Here is a 24,394-nt window from a genome sequence, read left to right on the forward strand (position 1 = left end):
GTGGCGGGCACTCCCTGTAGTCCCAGCTACTCCGGAGGCTGAGGCAGGAGAATGGCCTGAACCCGGGAGGCGGAGCTTGCAGTGAGCCGAGATTGTGCCACTGTACTCCAGCCTGGGCTACAAAGCGAGACTCCATCTCAAAAAAAGAACTCAACCCCTTTTACAATAGCTGCAAAAAAAAAAAAAAAAAAAAACCTTAGGAATATACCTAACCAAGGAGGTGAAAGATCTCTACAAGGAAAACTACCAAACACTGCTGAAAGAAATCATAGACAACACAAACAAATGGAAACACATCCCACACTCATGGATGGGTAGAATCAATATTGTGAAAATGACCATACTGCCAAAAGCAATCTACAAATTCAATGCAATCCCTATCAAAATACCACCATCATTCTTCACAATACTAGAAAAAACAATTCTAAAATTCATATGGAACCAAAAAGAGCCCACATAGCCAAAGAAAGACAAAGCAAAATAACAAATCTGGAAGCATCACACTACCTGATTTCAAATTATACTATAAGGCCATAGTCACCAAAACAGGGTGATATTGGTATAAAAATAGGCACATAGACCAATGAAACAGAATAGAGAATGAAGAAATAAACCCAACTACTTACAGCCAACTGATCTTCAACAAAGCAAACAAAAACATAAAGTGGGGAAAGGACACTCTTTTCAACAAATGGTGATGGGATAATTGGCTAACCATATGTAGGAGAATGAAACTGGATCCTCATCTCTCACCTTATACAAAACTCAACTCAAGATGGATTAAGGACTTAAGGCCTGAAATTATAAAAATTCTAGAAGAAAACATTGGAGAAACCCTTCTAGACATTGGCTTAGGCAAGGCTTTCATGACCAAGAATCCAAAAGCAAATGCAATAAAAACAAAGATAGATAGCTGGGACATATTTAAAGAGCAATTGCAAAGCAAAAGGAACAGTCAGCAGAGTAAACAGACAACCTACAGAGTGGGAGAAAATCTTCACAATCTGTACATCTGACAAAAAACTAATATCCAGAATCTACAACGAACTCAAACTAATCAGTAAGAAAAAAACAAACAATCTTATCAAAAAGTGGGCTAAGGACATAAATAGACAATTCTCAAAAGAAGATATACAAATGGCCAACAAATATATGAAAAAATGCTAAACGTCACTAATGATCAGGGAAATGCAAATCTAAACCACAATGAGACACCACCTTACTCCTGCAAGAATGGCCATAATCAAAATATAAAAACAGTGATGTTGGCATGGATGCGTTGATCAGGGAACAGTTCTACACTGCTAATGGGAATGTAAACTAATATAGCCACTATGGAAAACAGTGTGAAGATTCCTTAAACAACTGAAAGTAAGACTACCATTTGATCCAGCAATCCCACTACTGGGTATCTACCCAGAGGAAAATAAGTCATTATTTGAAAAAGATAACTTGCACATGCATGTTTATAGCGGCACAATTCACAATTGCAAAATTGCGCAACCAACCCAAATGCCCATCAATCAAAGAGTAAATAAAGAAACTGTGGTATGGCTGGGCATGGTGGCTCACACCTGTAATCCCAGCACTTTGGGAGGCCAAGACAGGCAGATCACCTGAGGTCAGGAGTTCAAGACCAGCCTGGCCAACATGGTGAAACCCTGTCTCTACTAAAAATACAAAAATTAGCTGGGTGTGGTGGTGGACGCCTGTAATTCCAGCTACTCGGGAGGCTGAGGCAGGAGGATCACTTGAACTTGGGGGGGCAGAGGTTACAGTGAGCCGAGATCACACCACTTGACTCCAGCCTGGGTGAAAGAGGGAGACTCTGCCTCAAAAAATTAAAAAAATAGTAATAATAATAATAAAAAAAAACTGTGGTATATATGTGATGGAATACTACTCGGCCATAAAAAGGAATGAATTAACACCATTTGCAGTAACTAGATGAGATTGGAGACTATTATTCTAAGTGAAGTAAATCAGGAATGGGAAACCAAACATTGTGTGTTCTCACTGATATGTGGGAGCTAAGCTATGAGGACACAAAGGTATAAGAATGATACGATGGACTTTGGGGACTTGGGGGGAGGAGCGGGGGGTAAAAGACAACAAATATAGTGCAGTATATACTGTTTGGATGAAGGGTTTACCAAAATCTCACAAACCACCACTAAAGAACTTACTCATGTAACCAAATACCACCTGTACCCCAATAACTTAAGGAAAAAAAAAAAAGATCGGTATCCTACTTCTGGTATAACAAAGTAATTTCAAACAGGACCTAATCCTTATGCATATGAGAACCACAAACAGGTCAATTAAAAAAAACCACAGTGACAGTAAGTGAGCAACTGCAGACAGGTTTTGGGAGGAGTAAAAACTTGGAAGAAAGGATAGCTTTTATGATTTTCTATTTGTTAAGTGTTTAGTCAAAGTGAGCTGCACACAAAGCAGCTAAAACTTTGAAAACATGATTGTGAGTCCTGATGAGCAAGATAACTGAATTTGAGACAATTAACAGTTGCTTGAAAGTAGAGGGGATCAAGTAAAGGTGAGGCTAGAAAAAAAATAAAGACCAAATTTTTTGTATAAACTCTGCCCAAATCTGTTTCACTTCTCTTTGTTACACTTTCACACCTGCTCATGACAGACTCCAGCAAAGGATAAACAGACTAGACTAAACTGAGATTTGAGATAAAGAATTTTCAGTTGAATTTCTACAAGTTAAATGCCTGCTAAAACAATAAAAAGATTAACAAAATTAAAAATTTTGCAAATGAAAAAAGCAAAGTCCTAAGACTCCGTGACTTAACAATACTAAAAATACAATCTGAAAGCATTCTACACATGAAAAACCAAAAATATTTGACCCATTTGGAATAGAAAAGACAATCCTGAGATAATTGATATTACAATGAGCAGACAAATATTTTTAACAGCAATTATATAATATTCAAGAATGTAAGAGAAATTATGCTTACAATGAATAAAACAAAAGGAAATATCAGCAAGGAAGTAGCAACTATTAAAAAAGAAACCAAATAGATATTATATAAGTACAACATACAATATCTGAAATTTTGTAAAAAGTGAACTCTTAACGAATAATGCAGATGACAGAAAGTAAACGTAATCAATTAAGTGATAAAAATTAAATAAAAAGGAATAGATCTTCAAGAACATATGGAACTATATAAAAAGATCTAACATTGATGTAATTAGAGTCCCAGAAGAAGACAAGAGTAAGAATGGGGTGGGAAATACATTTAAGAAAACAATGTTCAACATTTTTCCAATTTGGTGAAACATGTAAAGATTCACAATATCTTGCAAATATTCAAGCAGAATAAGTGCGAAGAAAACCATGCCTACAGCATATTAGGTGAAACTACAAATGCCAAACATAGAAAAAACCTTGAAAGCAGACAAAAAACACCCCAGCATATTATCTACAGAGGAACAGTCATTTGAATTAACGCTGATTTCTCATGAGAAAATCTGCAGCAAAGAAAGCAGTGAACCAATATCTTGAAAGCAAAAATAAAAAACAAACCCAACTCTGAATTCTATAACCAGCAAAATTACCTTTTAAGAATGAAGATGAAATAATGCCACTTTCTAAAAAAAGAAGAAAAAGTAAAATAATTTATTTCCAACAGACTAGTACTATTTTTCTTCCCTTTAACTAAAAAAAGTACAATGATTTAAAACAAATATTATTACATTGTCTCTTGCGAGGGGTTACAATTTTAAGCATTTGTGATATATATAACAACTATAATACGAAAGATGGTTAGAAGTTTTCTACACGTAATGTGAAGCGGTACAGTATTAACACTAAATATGCATAAAAATTAAGAACATATATTATAATCCCTAGAACCACCACTAAAAATTAATGTAAATGGTGAAGTCGAAAGAGCCTATTGTAACATTAAAACAGAATACTAATAATACCAAACTAATCAAGTAGAATGTAGGAAAGAAAGAACTAAAAAATAGAAACAAGTAACAGAAAACGAAAAGCAAAAGGGAAGAACTAAATCACAACTATATCAATAATCATATTAAATATTAATGGACTAAGCACTCCAATTAAAAGTCAGTGACTATCAGAAAGGATTAAAAAAACATGAAAGACTTGTCTGTCTGTTATCTCTAATTGATTCCCTTTAAATACAAAGACAGAGATAAGTTGAAAACAAATCAATGGAAAAAGGTTTGCCATGCTTACAGCAAGCCTAAGAAGGCTGAGACGGCTATGTTAATATCAGGCAACCTATTCTTTGAGAGCAAAATATTTCCAGAGGTAATGAGTGATATTTCATAATGATAAAATGTTCAATTTATCAGGAATAAATACAATTATATAGGCTCATGTGCCTAATACCAGAACTTTAAAACATATGAAACAGAAACTGACAGGATTTCACAATCACATTTGGAAATTTTAACATCACTCTTGTCAATTGATAGAATGCCTAGACCAAGAAACAAACAAAAAAAATCAATAGACAGCTTGCTTCAATAACAGTGTCAATTGTCTTGACCTAATTGATATTATAGAACACTGCATTCACCAAATAGAAATTATTTTCTTGAGCATATGGCATGTTCACCAAGACAGACCCTATGTGGAAATATAAAGGAAGTCCTAATAAATTGAAAATAAGTAATATAGAGTATACTCTCTGGTGAGAAGGGATTAAAACCATACAGTTCTTTGGATAACTAAAAATATTTTCTAATCAAACACTACACTTCTATATGACCCATGGGTCAAAGAAAAAAATCACAAATAAAATTGAAAATTATTTCAAACTGAATTGTAATAGTGATTCAGCATATCAAAATTTGTGGGATACAGCTTAGTCTATGATAAAAGGGAAACTACAGCTTTAAATGCTTTTATTTGAGATGAAATAATGATCACTCTGTATCAGAGATAAAGGAGAACTCTAACAGAATGAGGCAAATTTTAAGTTCCCTAATGCTATAACAGATAATCTGATTTTTTTGTGAAAATGGTTACTACTTAAACTTAGACTTTTTATTTTTTAAGTATTTTCTCTCGGCCTAAAAAAGTCCCAATATTTAGCTAACTAGACAAATTTGGATTGAGTGCACCTGTTTTTTTCATTTTTTTCTTACTTCTGAATCCCTCATCATTTGATTGTGCGTCCTTGATTGGTGGTACCTGAATACAGGAGGCTAAACTAATCTTTAGTCACTTTCAGTGTTCTTCTTGTTCTGGTATCTATACCAGTACTACATAAATACATCACTTTCATAGAATTTTCTGAAGATTAAATGGTAACAGCTCTGAAGGATTGAGGTGAGCTATTCCTACAGGCATTTCTTACCAAAGCCAAATTTCATCTGAAGCAGTAACTGTGAAAATGTGTATCTGGTTCACAGATACCCTTCAAGTGAAGCTAAAAGTCACGTTCAGGGCTTTTATATTTTAAGGTGGTTTTCCAACCTTAATCTTTTAGACTACTCATTTGAATGCCTGGGTTTAGGTAACTCAGAATGAGAAAGAGATTATGTATGATCCTCATATCAATGTTGATGTCTGAGAGTAGGGACCCACCCTGGACCTGACCAAAGAAGCATCATTTTAGCATTACAGCCACCAGACAAACTCCTAGAGGTGAAAAAAATTAGGTTGGTATTTTTTACAAGCAAGGTATTGCAAGGCATTATATTAGCAGTCAATAAGTTGTACTTCTTTCCATTATCTTATTTGGTAAAGAAATACAGTGTATGGCATACATGTAATTTAATTTTAGTGGCCATTATATAACAGACACATTTAATTTCTAAAAATGTCACTAATGTTTTGGAGTTTGTGGGAAAACATGCCCCATCTTATGTGTGTGCTAAATTTTATTACATGTAAATTATGGTATTCAGGTACTGAGATACTATTATCCTGTGATCTATTATGGGAAGTCTTTTAAGAGATCATTGTCCTATCTGTTGGAGGGAAAGAGACAAAACTACAGGATTTTTAGGGCTACGTATTAATCACCACCATTTTGTAAAGTAATGCTAATACCACGTCTCTCTCATAACGGCAAGCTGTATTGGGGATATCAGCAAAACAATTGCTTAAAAATAATATTTGATTGAGGTAAAAAAATCTAGGAAGACAATATTCTAGACAGCAGAAAACAAGATGAGGTCTGGACCCCATAACCAAAATTCAAATAAGGGTATAAAATAAATCTGCACCTCCTTTTCTGGCAATAGATTTGCCATGGTCATATCAGAGTTTGACTAATTTTAGTATCCTTTCTCTATCTTTTCTCTTTTCCATTTTTTCCCCTGGATGTGAAGGGATTAGTAACTGTGGAAATCATTACCAGAAAAGGAGGCAACCAGTGAAGCAAAATCTCAAGGAGAGTAAATCAGAAACTGTCTTTAGAATTGATCCTTCTGAGTTGGATATTTTATTTCTTGAATGTTTATTTTCTCAAAAAATATAGGTAGATAATTTTGGAAAATCTATTACTGGATACTATTTTCATAAGAGAGCACTTATTTTTATATTGTATATTTATTTTATTATTATTTTACTTATTCTAAGAAATTAACATAAATGCAATTTTTAATGTACTTATTTGTATTAATTAGTTTATTCTAAAAATCGGATAACTGGGGTGAAGAGAGTGGAACATAGTTAATACTTCCTTTAATATTAAGCTTACTTTATACATGTTTTAAGGGTTATACATGTATTAATCATCACACACACACACACACACACAACCTGTAATATTTTAAAGTAGATAATATTAGCCCGCTAAATTTACAGATAAGGAAACAGGTTCAAAGAGATTTGAAAGTGACTTGTCCAAGAATAGATGAATAGTAGATGGCAGAGTTGGAATTTCTCTTGGGCAGTTTAGCTCAGATACTGTATTCTCAACCACTATGTTATATTAAGGGAATGTCCTTCATGAATTAAGTATTGACATCGTGTGAAAAGCCTGACAGTAATATCCAACTCTTGGTCTCAGTAAAGCGGACTTCAAATTCCTCTGTTCAGAAGATCTCTGTTAACAAGTTGTGAGTCTTATGATGAACTCCATCTCTACATTGATTTTTGCTCCCCAAAAGAAAGGAGTGATTTGAGTAAATGATCATTCGATATTTGAGTGCATAAAATTCCATGATTCTAAAAACAATTATCAATATAACATCATCTAGATTTTCTTTCGATTGTGTATTATTTAAATATTTCACATTTCTGGCTTTGCATTCATAGACAGGAAGAGTAAACAATAATAATACATTTAGACTTTTCTTCTTGTGATGATCTCACAAAAATTTTCTGAGAAAGGAAACAGAAAATATTAACAAAAAATGGTTGACTTATTGAGGTTAATTTATTCAGTTGATCCTAGATTTGCAACTAATAAAAGTTTCAATATATAAAGTAATATGCTAATAGAAATAGATACATTCACCAACAGCATTTATCGCAACGACATTGAACAATATACATAATTTTATTTATGACCAGTGTGAATTTTTAGTGATTTCACACTGACTCTTATTGTGAATGGGGAGAAAAATGTAGCAGAAGCAAATGAAGGTGAATTACAGAAGCACATATATTTAAAAGCCAAAGCCCATTACAAAGTTATTTCCCAAAGTAAAAATCTATAACATTTTCACATTGTAAGCAGTTTTAAATTATCTTTGTTTTAATGTGAAATAGTGAATTATTTTGACATATATGTTTTGATAAACCCAATTGCCTTTGATATTTCAGCTTGCAAGATTTCACTAAGGAATGTTTGACCTTATGCTGTTTTATGTTCCTGAATATATCTATACATATTGAATCATGGTGAACCATATAATTTGACAAGTTACAGTTTGTTTCCTTTTTTCTGTCACAAATTTCTCCAAAATCTTGTTAACATAGAAAATCTAATTTGCTTTTTTATACATAGATCTCCTAGTTGCTGCTCTACTTTTGAGAAACTTCTCTTGATACATAGCATTCAAAAGCATGTGGCAAAGGAAGTGATAGGCAAATATTATTTTTATGCTTTTTTTTTTTTTTAGCAGACAATTGTCTGCTAAGGAGAAAATGATTCTGATTAATAAAGAAATTTCTAAAAACATTCCAATAGTCAACTTAGGGGAATTTCAATTAAAGTGATTGAAATGCTCAACATACCAAAACATGGTTTTTTTTTTCCAGGATTGTCCTGATACTATTTATTCTGTCATAGAGTGGGATTTACCTGCTACTTTTGCCGTTGTTATCAGTATCTGAGCATTTTCCCTCCCATTTCCTCTCTGGGCAGTTCTCTGGCCCAGCTCAATTAAAGGACAAATCCATTGCAGTCTGCAGCCTAGGAATTATAATGAAGTCAGCTGTCAAACTCCTATCTCACAGCTGCCCCTCTGTGGGTAATCTGATGGCCACTTGTCAGCTGTTTCACCCAGTCAAGCACAGACAAAGGGCCTCTGATGGCCTCCTTTATTCTCATCAATCTACACTGAGGCAGATGTTGAAATCCCAACAGGAAAAGGTATAATTTGATTTAGCATTCAGAACTGCCTCCTCCTATTGATACATCAGATCTTTGTGAACTTGATATTCTTTTGTAACCATGAGGCAAATGACTTACTGTTTATTTTCCTCATTCTGCCATTGAAAATAATGCTTTAGAATGTTATCTGGGGAATCAGAATATTCCTCTGTGGAATATACCACAATACAATAAATTACTGGATCTCTCAAGGTGGAAGGAATCCAGGTGGTTTTGGTTTTTAAAAGAGATTTCTATAGTTTTGTAAATACTCTAAAGTGAGCCAAAAGAATCAAAGAGCTGTGCATTCATTGTTTTATTTTTTTCTATCAACAAGGATAGGTATTAGAAAAAAACTAGATTTTTTCCTAGAATAATTAGGCAGAAGATCAAAGTGCAAGATTTGATTGAGAGAAATGAAGATAACTGATATTAATTATACTCAAGTTTTTCATTTTCCAACCAAAAGATTGTAAGGAAGTTAGCTGTTTTCTTAATGCAGCACTTTCTTTTTTCTAAGAATAACTTAAATCAATATACATCCTATTAAATGTACTCAAAACTGTTGAAAATATGTGATTTTGATGACAAGATTACTATCACTCTCTGACTACAGAAGTTATATTTCCTACCTTCTTGAATAAGACAAATAAACTGAAAACTATCTAGCTCCCAACAAGTTTGTCTTCTGATTACTGAAGATCTACAATTCCCATCCCTAATACCTGCCTCTAAGTAATAAATGTTTTTTGATGATATTCAAATATAAAGTTCATAAAAGTATTTATTGAAGACATAATTATAAAAATGGTTTGGGGAGCCAGCCCACTTATCTTAATATCTGCTTTAAAAAAGGGAACAGAAATATTCATCATTGCAGATTTGGGGTTCTTTTATACTGAGAACTAGTGCTTTTATACTGAGAACTAGTGTCTTCCACAACCCCGGTTCTGTTATTTATTAATGAAATCACTTTCACCTCAGTCATTGTTCTTTACATTAATTTTGACTCTAGCTGTCAGAATGCAAACTTTATTCTTTTTAGGTCTTTTAAAAGTCAACATAATATTAAAAATTATGAAGTAAAAAAGCAGGATATATTTTTCCTGCATATCAAATTAATGAAAGTAATTTTTCAGTAGCTTGGAGTACCAACTTTACTGAGGTTTTGATAATTATTTAAAACGTCTATATTTCTAAGAAGAGAGTAATATTGTAGATTGAAGTTCCATTCCAAGTATTTTAATTGCTGATATTGAAAGAAACACAGAGAGATAATATAGGATTATAAGAATATAAGGCCAAATCTTTGGTGGCAAAACATTCAATGACATTTAATAAGAAAACTCACTTTGATGCCAGTACTAGAAAAAATGAGTTATAGAAATCATGGTGTTTTTAAGAATTTATATTTCAATATTACAGTGATGTTTCCTTATGAAAATGATTTCAATAAATGCTTTCCTATGTTTGAAGATCAAGATGGGATGTGTGTATGTGTGTGCCTATGTACCCAAGTGCTTTAAGGATGACAAGAGTTTGCTGTACAAAGAGAAGATGAGGACATAATCATTCTGCCATTCCTGGTAAAATCAATATCTATCTTTTGTCTGGCCCTTGAGCACAGCCCTGAAGTTGATTTGTTCTAAGAGAAGAGTAGGCTATCATACAGATAAGAATGAAAGTTCATACCTGCTTGGGGTTTGTGTGTGAACATGGTGGCAGGATGCAGGAAGGTGGACTGGCCCTTTAATTTCTGTGTATTGTCCTAATCTTCGAACAAACAAAGGAGATCCTTAGACTGAGATAGCTGCTAGAAAAGAAGTTTAACAGTGACTTCTTTTTGGAAGAATTGCTTGTTTTAAAAATATTCAGATAGCTCAATTTTCTTCTATATGAATGGTTTCCAAAGTTAGTTTGGGGACCACTGGGAATCACCTTTTAGGTTGTATGTGACGTTAAAACTATTGTCATAATAATACTAAAATGCTATTTGCCTTTTTTCATTCTATTTTCCCATGAGTATAAAGTGGAATTTTCCAACAATGAATGAAATGTGCATTGCAGTATAGTGTTTTAAAATTCTTTTGATATTATTTCTAATATAATAAATATCAATGGATGTAACACACATAAGCAAAAGCTCTTTGGGATGCTCAGTAATTCCAAAGAGTGTTGCAATGGACTGAATTTTGTCATGCCCCCTGCCCGAAATCCGTATGTTGAAGCCCTAAGTCCTAATGTGACTATATTTGGAGATAGGATTTTTAGGAAGTAATTAAGGTTAAATGAGGTCCTAAGAGTAAGGTCCTAATCTGTTGGAATTGGTGGCCTTGTAAGAAGAGGAGAAGATCTCTTTCTCTCTCTCTCTCTGTCTTTTCACAAGCACAGAGGAAAGACCTCATGAGGACACAGTAAAAATGTGGCCATCTAGAAGCCAGGAGGAGAGCCCTCACCAGAACCTGACCATGCTGACACCTTGATCTCTCAGACTTCCCACCTCCAGAACAGTGAGAAAATCCATTTCTGCTGTTTAGGCCACCACATTTTGTTATCATCTGTCTGAAGCACAAGGAAATTATGACAATTTAAACTGGTCGTGAAAATTCTAAGAACCACTGATCTATATCAATAAAATGATGATACTGGAGTCCCCTCTAGGCTCAAAGAAGAAAACCAAAATCCATGAGCACATGGGCTGCAAATATGATTTTGAACAAAATAGGTAACACCTTATGCTGAAAAATGCTTTAAAATGCTACAGTCTTTGCCATAATAATGAGTTATGAGATAAATCTATAATACCTCTCCATTTACTCCAAAATTCTTAGCTCTGCATTCAAAGCCCTATGCTTGGGGCCTCAATCTACTCAGTCAAGAGTATCTCCTACTACCCTCTTCTTTAAACCGCTTCATTAGAAAGGAAGCATCAAATTTCCTTGGATATGCATTGCTTAATCTAGTCTCTGCCACTGTGTTCATGCAATATTCTCACTATATGTTTCAGGTGGTTTCTTTCAACTTAAATAACTTTCACCACTACCATCTTATGATGTGCATTATCGCAAACTGTCTTCTGAGGAATTCAGCAGCCACAGCACTATGTATGTATGTACAATGTATGTACACATGTATGTATGGTTAGTACTACAAATCTAAAACATAGTCCTGAATTTTTAAAGAGGCTCACATAAGTACCATTTTGGGACCAAAGAAGTCTGAGAAAATTAATCTTTTTCTACAATGCACTGTGTTACATATATGTTTTAAAGTACCACTCTTCATAATCTACAACATGTTCCATCAAAAAGTACACTCACGTAATTGGGAAAACTTTTCCTAACACATGCTTTTCTCTTTTGCATCCGTATACTCAACGTTCTCTACAGTAAAGCCTGTGCCATCCATTTACTTGTGGTGGTGAGTGTAGGGCTATGCAAAATAATTTTTTTTTTTTTGAGACGGAGTCTCAATCTGTTGCCCAGGCTGGAGTGCAATGGCACAATCTCTGCTCACTGCAACCTCCACATCCTGGGTTCAAGTAATTCTCCAGCCTCAGTCTCCTGAGTAGCTGGGATTAGAGGCACCTGCCACCACGCCCAGCTAATTTTTGTATTTTCAGTAGAGGTAGGGTTTCACCATGTTGGTCAGGCTGGTCTCAAACTCCTGACCTCAGGTAATCCATCTGCCTCGGCCTCTCAAAGTGCTGGGATTACAGGCGTGAGCCACCGCACCCAGCTGCAGAATAAAATTTTTAAATGTGAAGCAAAATTATAGAGTTTAAATCTAGAAGTATTTTTTAAGATCAAAAAAGATTTTTCACACTGTTATGTCATCTCCTGTAAATAGAATAAGCCCAAAAGTTTATGTTACATAATTTAGGTACTTCAATGCTTTAGTTTTCAATATATTATTGAGTTTACTTAGAGATTCAGTAAAGAAGGCCTGGCCATGGTTTACCATAATGGTAAATCTGTTATTGGTGAACACATTTACTCAGTTAAACAACACTAAGTTAAATGATGCAGAATTATGGCTTACTAAAAAAGAGATTGTCAATCACATTTTGATTGTAATGGTTAACGAATTAATAAATCTTTAGTTTTAAGGGATTAAATTAATGACTTTGCCAAGGTTCTGAAGACATCAGAGAATATACAGTATGGGAGACTATTGCCTGAGTCCAGGCTGCAAGCTCATTAGTGTGAATTTGCAGAGAAATAAATTTTTCAGTTTGAGACTCAGTTTGGTAACAGGTATTAGAAACTGTACTCATGAACACAATCTTCTACATTACCAGGGAGTTTAAGAGTATAATTAGCATTGTGCAGATTGATTAGAGCTTGGAGTGATTTCTTTGGTGGTCCTTTCTCCATTCCTTGATTTTGCTTATTCTTATCTGTCTTGTTTTCATACAAACTGGCCTACCCCATTTGATGAGAAAGATGACTGCTGACAGCCCCAGGCTGTGTATACAGTCCTCATTTTTTATGCTCTTCTGCCACGTCACTTTGGCAATCCCCCATTAGGAGACAGAATCTAATCTCCCCTTCCCCCTAACTACCCTAACTACCACCACCAACTGAATCTGGGCTGGCCTTAGTGACTAACTTGTAATTGAGAGAATATATAAGGGAAATGACATTGTGTGACTTCTAAGGCTCTGCCAGAAGAGGCCTTGCAGCTTCAGTCTGAGTCTCTTGTAATACTTCCTCTCTGGACCATCCCTCTCAGATCACTGCTTTCTGGGAGAAAGCCACCTTGCTATGAGGAGCCCAGGACACATGGAGAGTCTACATGTAGGTATTCTGGTCAATGGTCCCAACTGTACTCAGCCTTCAAGTCATCCCAGCCCAGGTACCAGACATATAAATAAGTGATGACACCTCCAGATGACTCTGGCTTCTACCCAGACAGCAATTCAAGTCTTCCAAGGGAATGACTCAGACACTGTGGAACAGAAAGACAGGTTATCCTGCTCCGTCCCGGTAGAATTCTTAAACCACGTAAGACTTGATCATAAGAAAATGGTTGCTTTTTAAAGCCACAAAGTTTGGGATGATTGGTTATGCAGTGGTAGATAATCAGAACACTAGTAAAGTACATTTTCTTCCAACTTTCAAATTGCAATACCAGGGTAGAGTGATATGCTTCATGTGTGCCCAAAGCACAAAGGGTAGGCTAGGGTGAGATGGTTATCTTGTGTCACATTCCCATCCTTGTGGCTTGAGTGGGGCATTATGATTGACAGACTCACCAGACCATACAGAATGGGAGAAAAGTTTCCCCAAAATACCAGCAGAAAGAAAACAAGAACATATGCTGGAGAGAAAAAATACATATTGTTTACATCCCAGATAGCAACAGGATCTGGTCACAGATAGCTTCACTCAATTAGTTCTTTTGCAATAATGAGTCAGCAGCTTAGATAAGATGCCCAACATAACTGGTCAAGCCTTGCCACAAAAACTGGCTGTTGGTTTCTTTTCATCTTCTCATAAGCATTGACAGAAGAAGCCTTATCCTTGATGCTCCCAAGAAAGCCCTGATAGAACTTCTAAATTTTTAAAATTCTGAGAAACAACTTTAAAAACCCTTCACTTTACCTATTCATTATAGATTTTTCACTCTGTTGCCTAATGTGTATTGCAGACACCTCAGAGACACATAGGCATACAATAGAAATAAAAAAGTAATTTTCACTTAATCATGATTATCCAGGATGCATATAGAGAGACTACCAAGAAACTTGGTTGATCTGCATATTAGTGTCTTTTAGTAGAGAATGTGACATTATATACAAAAAAAAAATAAAGTCACTTTTGTTGTGATTTAAAAGGTACCATGCGAATGGATCAACTAAATATTTTCATTTCAACTTATCTAGAAATAAAGTAATTCTGAAAAAATAACATAGGGTATTTTCCTCTCAGAATAATAAACTATAGATGATTGGATAAAGTAATAGCTAACATTTATGGTGTGCTTTCTAATACAGGAACTGTCAAGAACTTCTCCTCACTTTCCTCATTTAATCTTAACAAGAATCTTCTGCTAAAACAGGCGGCAAAACCCAAGGACTGAGTTCAATCTCAGCTCTTGTACTTGCTGGGTCAGTGATCTTAGACAAGTTATTTAACCATTCAGTGCCTCAATTTTCTTATTTACAAAATGGAATAATGATGATGATGATGAAGATAACCCGGACATCATTGTGTTATTGAGAATATTAGATGAATTAGGTATCTAAAGGGCTTAGAGTACTGCCTGGCTCACAGTAACCTCAATAGGAACATTAGATCTTACTTTTCTTATTTTACTAATAAGGATCTGAGACTTGACGAGGTTATGTATCAAGGTCGAAAACTCTAATATGCTAGAGTTGGAATTTAAATACAGACATTCTAATTCCAGAATTCGTTCTTATAACGTTTCTTCTAAATAGCCTTTGCCAGAAGAAAAACAGAGAATAAGGGAAAAATTAGAAGATAGGTATTACTTAAGAAGCCCTCAAAGTTTTGTTGATGGAGTCAAAACCAAAATGTTGCCACAAGTGTGTAACACTTCACCCTCTCCTAACAAGAATTTGGTCAATTAGTTAAAGCAAATATTATTCTTCTCATCTCACAGATAACGAAAATGAAATGGAAAAATTTTAAGGACTTGCTAAAGGTTAAAATGTTAATGGTTAAGTCTCAACTAAACCTGAATCTTCTGATTGTGGACTCAGGACTGTAAATATGGAGAGGTCAAGATGGAGAACAGATACTGATCTTGATTTTGTGTGGGATATACTAGACTGTCCTTCAAATTATTTGCTTAACTTTTAGATTTGAAAACCCAACTAAAGAAGATTTCCTATTGAAGCAATTATCACAGTAGGATCTCCTAGAGAACAGGTCAATACATTTTTTTTCTGTAAAGGATCGGAAAGCCAATATTGTAGACTTCGAAAGCTAGGACAGTCTCTATTGCAACCACTTAACAATGGCTTTGGAGTTCCCAAACAGCCAGATACAATTTGTCAATGAATAGTCATGACTGTGTTTCAATAAAACTTCATTTACAAAAACACACAACAGGCAGGATTTGGCCTGTCAGCTGGAGTTTGCTGACTCCTGTTCTAGGAGCTGGTTAATACCTTGCCGTTAGTTCCTTATCAACTACTGCATATAATAAGTTTCCTTTAATACTTGTGAGTGGACAGATTAAGGTTAAGTAAAATGTGATGGGATTAGCCTTACTGTTCATTCAATGAATATTTATTGAGCATCTACTCTGTGCCAGGCACTTTTTTAGGTGGTGGGAAAAAAACTGTTAAAAGACAGACAAGGTCCCTGCTCTGGCAGAGGTCATAATATGCACCATAAATTAATGTGTTTAATTTATGTTTTCAAAGATTAATACAAAATTAAACACATAAACACATAGATAATTACAGAGCAGAAAAGAAGTGATACGAAGGAAATAAACAGAAATATATGTTAGAGACTAGTTGGGTGGGTGGGTGAGTTTTGCAGATGGAGTACTTTAGGAACCTTAGTGATTGACATCATCTGTAAGGAGGTCACTTGTGATCTGCAACAAGAAGGCAAAGTGCCATGGGAAGGGCGTTCTCAGCAGCAGACCCCTTGGCAGAAAAGGCCTTGGTAGGCTCAGTTACAGAAAGGAAGTTTGTGTGAAAGTGAGAGGTGAAGCTGGCTAGCCTTCTGGGTAGGGTAGGGACTTGGAGAACTTTTCTGTCTAGCTAAAGGTTTGTAAACACACCAATCAGCACTCTGTGTCTAGCTAAAGGATTGTAAATGCACCAATCAGCACCCTGTAAAATGGACCAATCAGCAGGACATGGGAAGGGCCAAATGAGGGAATAAAAGCTGGCCACCCCAGCAGCGGCAACCTGCTAGGGTCCCCTTCCACACTGTGGAAGCTTTGTTCTTTCGCTCTTCACAATAAATCTTGGCTGCTGCTCACTCTTTGGGTCCACACTAACTTTATGAGCTATAACACTCACTGCGAAGGTCTGCGGACCACGAAACCACTGGAAGGAAGAAACTCTGGACACATCTGAACATCTGAAGGAAGAAACTCCGGACACATCTGAACATCTGAAAGAACAAACTACGGACATACCATCTTTAAGAGCTATAACACTTACTGTGAGGATCTGTGGCTTCATTCTTGAAGTCAGCGAGACCAAGAACCCACCAGAAGGAACCAATTCCGGACAGCAAAGGGTATCAGGAAAAGTGTGGAGTGTGGTACAAAATGCAGGAGGAAAGGTAGGTGAGAGGCCAGCTTCTGAAGACCTTTGCTGAGACTTTGTGTTTTATTTTAAGGATATGGGAAGCCGTCAAAGGGATTTAAGATGGAAAATGGCATGTTCTGAATTTTGTACTTAAGAAAGCTCACTGTGGTTGCTGTATGAATAATGGATTAGGGGAAGTCTCTGGTTAAAAGTGGATGAGCAACTGTAGAATTTGCAGAAGTTCCAGAAAGAGAGGGGGATGGGTTGGACTAGAGTGGTTACAGTGGAACAGAAACAGTAGAAAAGTGTGAGATGTACGTTGAAGATACATTTCACTCTTGCTTAGCAGATTCATGGGAAGAATTCTGGCTTGGGGAAACTCAGTAAATGGTGTTTGTTTACTGAAATGAGACAGAAGAGATTTAGGGAGTTTGTAGATGCAAGATTTCAGCTTGGAAAATGATGAGTAAGTTTGCGATATTTATAGGACATCCAAGTAGAGTTGCATATAAGCAGTTGGGCAAGTGCATCTAGAATGCAGAGAATAGGTCAGAGCTGGAAATATCGATTTAGGAGGCAGAAGCCTCTTTGGGTGGTTTTTGAGGCTATGGGGGCAGAATGGAATGTTTTAAGAGTTCATGCAGATACAGCAGGCAAGAGATGTCAGCCCAATTGGGGCAGCACAACAATCGAGAACATTTTGAGAAAAGACATTAGTTAAGGAGATAGAGAAGGAACTGCCAGAGAGGTAGGAGGAATACCAAGAAAGTGTTTTCTCAGAAGATGAAGAAGCCAGTGTAGTATCATTACCCCTCCTTAGAGGTTAGTCCCTGTGGCAAAGGCTGCTAAAATGCTATGTCCAGTGACTATAGTGAAATGTATACTTTAATTGCTAACTTTAGGGGTCATTGATAACCATGAAAAGAACATTGGTATGATAAAGAAAGAAGAGGAACTGGGAATGCATGGAAGAGAGAATAGAAGTTGAAGAAATGGGTCAAAAATTGTCTGTGAATAGAGAATTAACGTTTAGGAGGGAGATGCCAGGGACCAGGTTGGTTGGTTTGTCTCATGATGGGGAATGTTGGAGCATGTTTGTATTATGATGAGAATGATCCGGTAAAGAAAGAAAAATTTTAACTATGTAAATGAGCAGATCCAAAGGTGGAGATTAGATACAGAAATATTTGTATGGCATTTATATAGCATAATCTCCATTTAGAAATCTGTGTACAGCTTTTTTTAAATGCCATTTTGAGGTTTGTTTTGAAATTTGGCATGAGTGAATCATAAGAAAGAAAAAGTTTTTGCACAATATTTATAAGTAAATGGATTTAAGGTTCAAACCACAAATAGACTGAAATCAAAAAGAACAATAACCATACATGCTTGAATGAGAAAATGAAAATAATTTACTATCATGGTGCATACTGCAGCATTATAAGTACTGACAAGTAGTTTTTTAAAGTACTATAAAATCAGCTTGTTTCCTAAAAAGCTAGATATCATCTTTCTCCTCAAACACAAATTGTGTTTATACTTTTAATTTATTTTTCATATTTTGGCAGAGATAAACACCTGTCACATCTATATTTGATTTAGGACAAATTAGAGAGAAATACTCAGAACTATTTAAATGGGTCCTAAGGAGGTAGACTGTATGCCAATATAAATTACAATTATTATGCTGATAATCAATATTTATGTTGCTCTGCCAGTTGTCTGAGCACTTTCTGTGGCATTCTAAATGAGGGGGCTTATTTATGGGACTAGCTATCTGCAGCAGGCCATCAAGCGAATCACAATCTTAATATCATGACACTAATGCAGGCTGAGCCATGACTGGTTTCCACCTGAGTGATGATATAGTTGTGGATGGCCCCGTTGCAGCCAAAGTGGAAGAAAGTCATTATTTTTATTTATCAGTTATAGTATGTTGTTGTCACCTTTTTACGTGAAAGCTTTGTTTTCCAGGTGAACTGAGGAAGAAGATCATTGAGACATTGACAGGTAACATTTTTGCTGTTACTGTTGCTGTTCTAATTAACTAGATAAGATGCTGTTTGAGATTTTTGTATGGTTTTTGTTCCTTTAAAAATCCATTTGTCTTGCTTGTTATCAAATCAGGCCAGATACATGATTTTTAAATTGCTCATGTTTGACCAATTTGAGATTCTCAAATCTCAAGGATTTGAGAGTGAGGAAGATCTGGAGCCCAACATGGCATCACCCTGTAGTGTGAAGATGGCACAGCAGACAAGGGTATAAAGAGGAAATAAAGGACTTGCATTAAGCCCAAATTGTTGAAATCAGGCCTTAGAGTCTCAGGCCTAACCAGTCAAGAACATATTCAGTTTTAGAAGTAAGGAATTAGGAAGATGATGGGGAAATCATCAGAACATTGTTTCTTTTAGGCTCTCCCTTGCACTTTACTTATTTTTGAAAACCTACCTATATGCACCATTGTGAGTAATTGAAAGGACTTTGTATCTCAAGCATATAGATATAATGTTGTGGAAAAGCACGTACAATTTATCGTCAGAACACATAGATTTGAAAATCAGCAGCAGCTTGATTAGATTATGTGTTAGATGTGATCGCTCAGTTTCTTCCTGATGAATAACTTCAGTTTCTTCATAATGAAGATGGGTAGCACCATAACGCTTACTTCATAACAGCTCAGCTTGCAGATTCACACACCTTGGTTTTAAACTCCAGCCCTGGCACCGACATGCTGCCTGACCTTGGAAAAGTCACTTGACATCTCTGAACCTGAGCTTGTTCAACAGAAAAAGAGAACTCATATAACCTTGCTCATGGACGTGTGATTGATTTTGCGAGGGATTAAACGGGGTAATAGATGTAAATTGCTGAACATTGTATCTTCCAGGGAATAAATAATCAGTAAATATTAATAATTTTTTTCTAATTCTACAGATTTCTACCAGTTTAGGAACTACCAATTTAGCTCATTTTTTCTCAAGCTCATGAAGTAGACTTAATAACATACCATAAAGTACTTTGATAGATTAGAATACTAGGGAGGTTGATAGAGCCCCCAAATGTAGAGAATGGGCTGGTGCAAATGTTGCATATGTGTTTGAAAATGAAATAAAATAGAACACAAAAAGAGGATTTTTAGTATTAAAATAATACAAACTCATTGTAGAAAAGCTTTATGTTATTCCGTTTTGTATCTTGCAAAACAATATACAGAGTACATTTTTTCATTATTATTTTTCTGAGCATAAAATTTTTTAATGCTGTATCCTTGGATTAGTCTGTTTTCACACTGCTATGAAGAAATACCTAAGACTATGTAATTTATAAAGAAAAGAAGTTTAATGGACTCCTGCATGACTGGGGAGGCCTCAGGAAACTTACCATTATAGCAGAATGGGAAGCAGACACATCTTACATGGCAGCAAGTAAGAGAGCGATCAAGAGCAGGGAAAACTGCTTTACAAAGCCATCAGATCTCGTGAGAACTCACTCACTATCATGAAAACAGTATGAGGGAAATTGCCTCTATGATCCAGTCACCTCTTTCCCTCAACATGTGGGGATTACAATTCAAGATGAGATTTGCGTGGGGACACCAAGCCAAACCATATCAATCCTGGATACTCATTCTTATTCTCCCATTGTTAAGTTTTCTACCTAAAGTTGCTATTATAATAAGTATTATTGAGTAGAAATTACTGTTTATATATATGAGTACCTGTTAAGGACTAACTCTTAGAAGGGATGTATGGGATCATATGTATAAACATGTCAAATATTATCAATTTGCCTTCTAGAAAACTGCCAATTTTGCTCTTCTACTAACCTCAAAGAATGTATTTTTAGGTTTAGACATAAACCCCTAGGGTCGAATATAGTCTAAAGGTATAGACTGAAGGAGAGAAAAAGTGGAAGGAATTGATGTGTGTTAACAATATTACCTTTTCCTTTAGCAATACTTCAGATTAATTTTAGCCACTTCTGCAAACATGTTCACATCTCTTTTACCATGTGATCCTGTTCACTTAGCTTGTGCTGGTCCATACCGAGATAATAATTTCAGAAGAGCTATTAGAAGTGTTCATAAGAGTTCCTATTTATTTCTCATAACTCATACTTCATGTCATAAATAAGACCGCTCTGGGAAAACTTCCATGGATGGTTTGGGTCAGTTGCCCCTCCTCAGTGCTCCCATGGCGCCATGTTTCACTCTTACCATTTACACTGTTTTACAATTGTTCTCAGGGTTGAATTTCCCACCAGTAGTTAAGTTTTCTGAAGGCAGACAAGGCAGAAAGGCAACAATTTGTTGTCTGTCTTGTTCATTTTTATATCTTCAGGACCTGTCATGAACTAGGCTCTCACATAGCTGTTGAATGAAGGGAAGAATAAATGAATATCTGGATGAATGAATAAATGAAGTTATGTTTAACCTCTTTCATGTTGGAAACATAGAACTGTAGATGTCAATAACTCAAAACTCACCTAGCTAATTAAGTGGTGATGGTCATATGACTAGAATGAGTAAAATAATTATATTTTATTGGCAAAATAAAATCATTTGATGTACAGTAACAATTCAACTTTGAAAGAAAAAAGTCCCTTTTTTCTGGACTGGAAAAATAAATTGAATCCGTTGAAGTCTAGTTATATCTAATGCCTTCTTAAATGATCTGATGATCTGATTTATACTTCCCCAAAATTCTTAAAAATATATTAAATACTTGCAAGCTGTTATCTTAAACTTATATTCCTATAAAAAAAATTGAAGTTTTCAGTAATACTTCTTAGGTAAATCCCCACATCTACATTATTAATTAGCATAGAACATCTATCTGAGTCCCCTAAATGTACTTATTCCTATGTGTCGTAGACTTTTATTTCTATTTGTTTTGGTGGCTGGAAAAAGGGAAATAACGACATTTCTAAGGAGACTCAGAAATCATTTTCTAGGTTCTTTGTAATTATTTTCTATATTTGAAGTGTATTTAACTGAGAACTACTCAAAAAATAAAACCAAGCTAAAGTCATTAAATAAACCCCACATTCAATTTGTACTTTGATTCCTTAAAATAGCAGAAGGGAAACTGTTTCTAAGCTCAATGGCTAAGAGTTTCTGTTCAAAGGAATCCATTTGTTGGCTGGACAATGTAAGAAAATATGAACACTTTTAAAGAAAAGATGAGAAACTGATGAAGTTCTAACCAAAAGATAATTACAAAAAAAACTAATCAAAATAAAGTAACATTCTATATTTATCAAGGCACCGAGCTGAATTGGTTACAGATGTAGTTATGGCAGCAGATTGGACATTGATTGCACTTCCCAGCAGGGAAGAACAATAAGAAAATTACTGAACTCAGGTTTGATTTGCTCTTGTGCTCTAACTTAAGATTCTTTGCAATGGTGGGGTGGATAAGGCTAAAAAACTTCTGACCAGATGCATCTAAATGATGTGCTACAAAAGCACTCAGTGATCCCACCATATTTGTGATTGTTTTCAAATATAATTGTGAAATTAACTTCCTTATGTTCAAGATCATTAGCAAAGTCAGATTGCCTACTTTCATCTCTTAATGATAACAATAGGCATAAGAAGTATGAACAGTATTATAGTGATTACAACTGTCAATTGTTTACTGCAGGTCCTCGAATAACGTCCTTTTGCCCAATGTAGTTTCCTTATATCATTGATGAGAAAAGTATTTCTTTCCATCCTGGGCCATCGGTGTAAGAGTTTGCATGTCTAAGTAGGTTTCTCCAGTTCCTGCAGTTTCCTCCCACATCCCAAAGTTATGCATGTTAGGGGAATTGGCATGTCTACAGGGTCCCAGTGTGAGTGAGTGCAGGGGTGTGTGAGTGTGCCCTGCCATGGGATGACAGCCTGGCCAGGGCTGGTTCCTGCCCTGCTCCTAAGCTGCAGGGAAAGGCTCCTGCCACCTGCAACCTTAAACTGTAGTAAGTCCTTGGAAAATGAATGAGTGAATGAATGAATGAAGACAAATCATTTGTCTTCAACTCTTAGAAGGGATGTATGGGATCATATGTATAAACATGTCGAATATTATCAATTTGCCTTCTAGAAAACTGCCAATTTTGCTCTTCTACTAACCTCAAAGAATGTATTTTTAGGTTTAGACATAAACCCCTAGGGTCGAATATAGTTTATTTGTGAAATAAAAATTCATAAAGTGTATAATAATCATACAAACACAAAATGATGTACTACAAAAGCACTCAGCAATCCTACAACATTTGTGACTGTTTTTTAACTGCCTAGTGGTAGGAGGTGCATCTTACAGTTGTTACTTTGCAAACATTAATTCCTTGACTTAATCCACAGGACTATGACTGCAGTCACTAACTGATTCACCACAAATTACAAACTAGGCAAATCAATCATTATCTTGTTTTTACTCATCTTTGTTAAATGTATGTACAGCTCACATTTACCTCAATGTTTAATATTAGAAGTGTTCTAGGTCTTTAAAAATGACCAGAAGTCTGCCATAGGAACCTAACTCTTACTTATATCAATTAGCCTATAGTAAAATTCACTCTGTTGTATGTTGTTTCATTTAAAGTTGCAGTTTTCAATAACCTGTCTATGACGTTGAGGACTTACTGGATTGTTACATTCATGATCATTCCAAGGCTTCTCATAATCTCTTTGAAATTATGGCAAGAATAATATGAGTAAATTAGAAAAGTTTATATATGAGCATTTAGAAAACAAAAATGAGAAGTGAAACTTTTATTGTGATTATGATGTTAAATTTGTAAAATTCACATTACCTTTTCTATCTTTTTATGTTTTGGCAGTGACACTGTCAGGGAAACCAAGAGCCAAGGAACCCATGACTATTGAGGTCAAACATAAAACAGCAGTAGGATCAGGAGTGCACAGTCACCAGGAGAGATTCTGGAGACACAGGAAAAGTTTAGAAACAAAACCCATGATTCAACTTATAGCTATAAAGGAGGCTATTCTGTACCTTAGGTATGCTAAAATATTGAATTATCTATTTAATGCTTTTATTACTGAATTTTTAATTACACAAGCAACACATATGAATTAGAAACTACAGGTAAGCATAAATAAAATTTATATCACCTGTTTCATATTTTGCAGTATAGATTTCTAACTTTTATATAAAATGTATTTTAACACTTTTGCCCAAAAGTAAGATTATACTCTAGGTGTTACTTTGTAACTTTCTTTTTCTTGTATTTAACTACAATTTCTAACTATTTCCAAGTCAGTACATGTACCTCTATAAAAATTCCTAATAAGTTTATAGAATTCAATTATGTTTTAGCTCATCACTTAAAAATCAATTTTCTATTGCTGTTTTTAATGTTTTGCTATTACAAACAAAGCTATAATAAAGCTTTGTGTGCTATGGGTTCTGTGCAATCATCTTTTTAAGAAATATTTCTCCATGTAGAATTGTTGGGCAAAAAATCTTATGAATGTATATACATATATATATATTTTTCTTTTTTTTTTTTTTTTGAGATGGAGTCTCACTCTGTCGCCTTGGTTGGAGTGCAGTGGCATGATCTCGGCTCACTGCAATCTCCACCT

General features: G+C 35.2%; 1 long non-coding RNA gene across 1 annotated transcript; it reads left to right on the forward strand.

Moving 5' to 3' along the window:
- Positions 1-16,755: 16,755 nt before the first annotated feature.
- On the forward strand, positions 16,756-23,697 carry LOC134735747 (uncharacterized). The gene is made up of 3 exons (XR_010119170.1): positions 16,756-16,837; positions 18,778-18,813; positions 23,629-23,697. It is a non-coding gene; the product is annotated as an uncharacterized lncRNA (long non-coding RNA).
- Positions 23,698-24,394: the final 697 nt, after the last annotated feature.

The sequence above is a fragment of the Symphalangus syndactylus genome, chromosome 23, assembly GCF_028878055.3.
Source record: "Symphalangus syndactylus isolate Jambi chromosome 23, NHGRI_mSymSyn1-v2.1_pri, whole genome shotgun sequence".
Classification (NCBI taxonomy): domain Eukaryota; kingdom Metazoa; phylum Chordata; class Mammalia; order Primates; family Hylobatidae; genus Symphalangus; species Symphalangus syndactylus.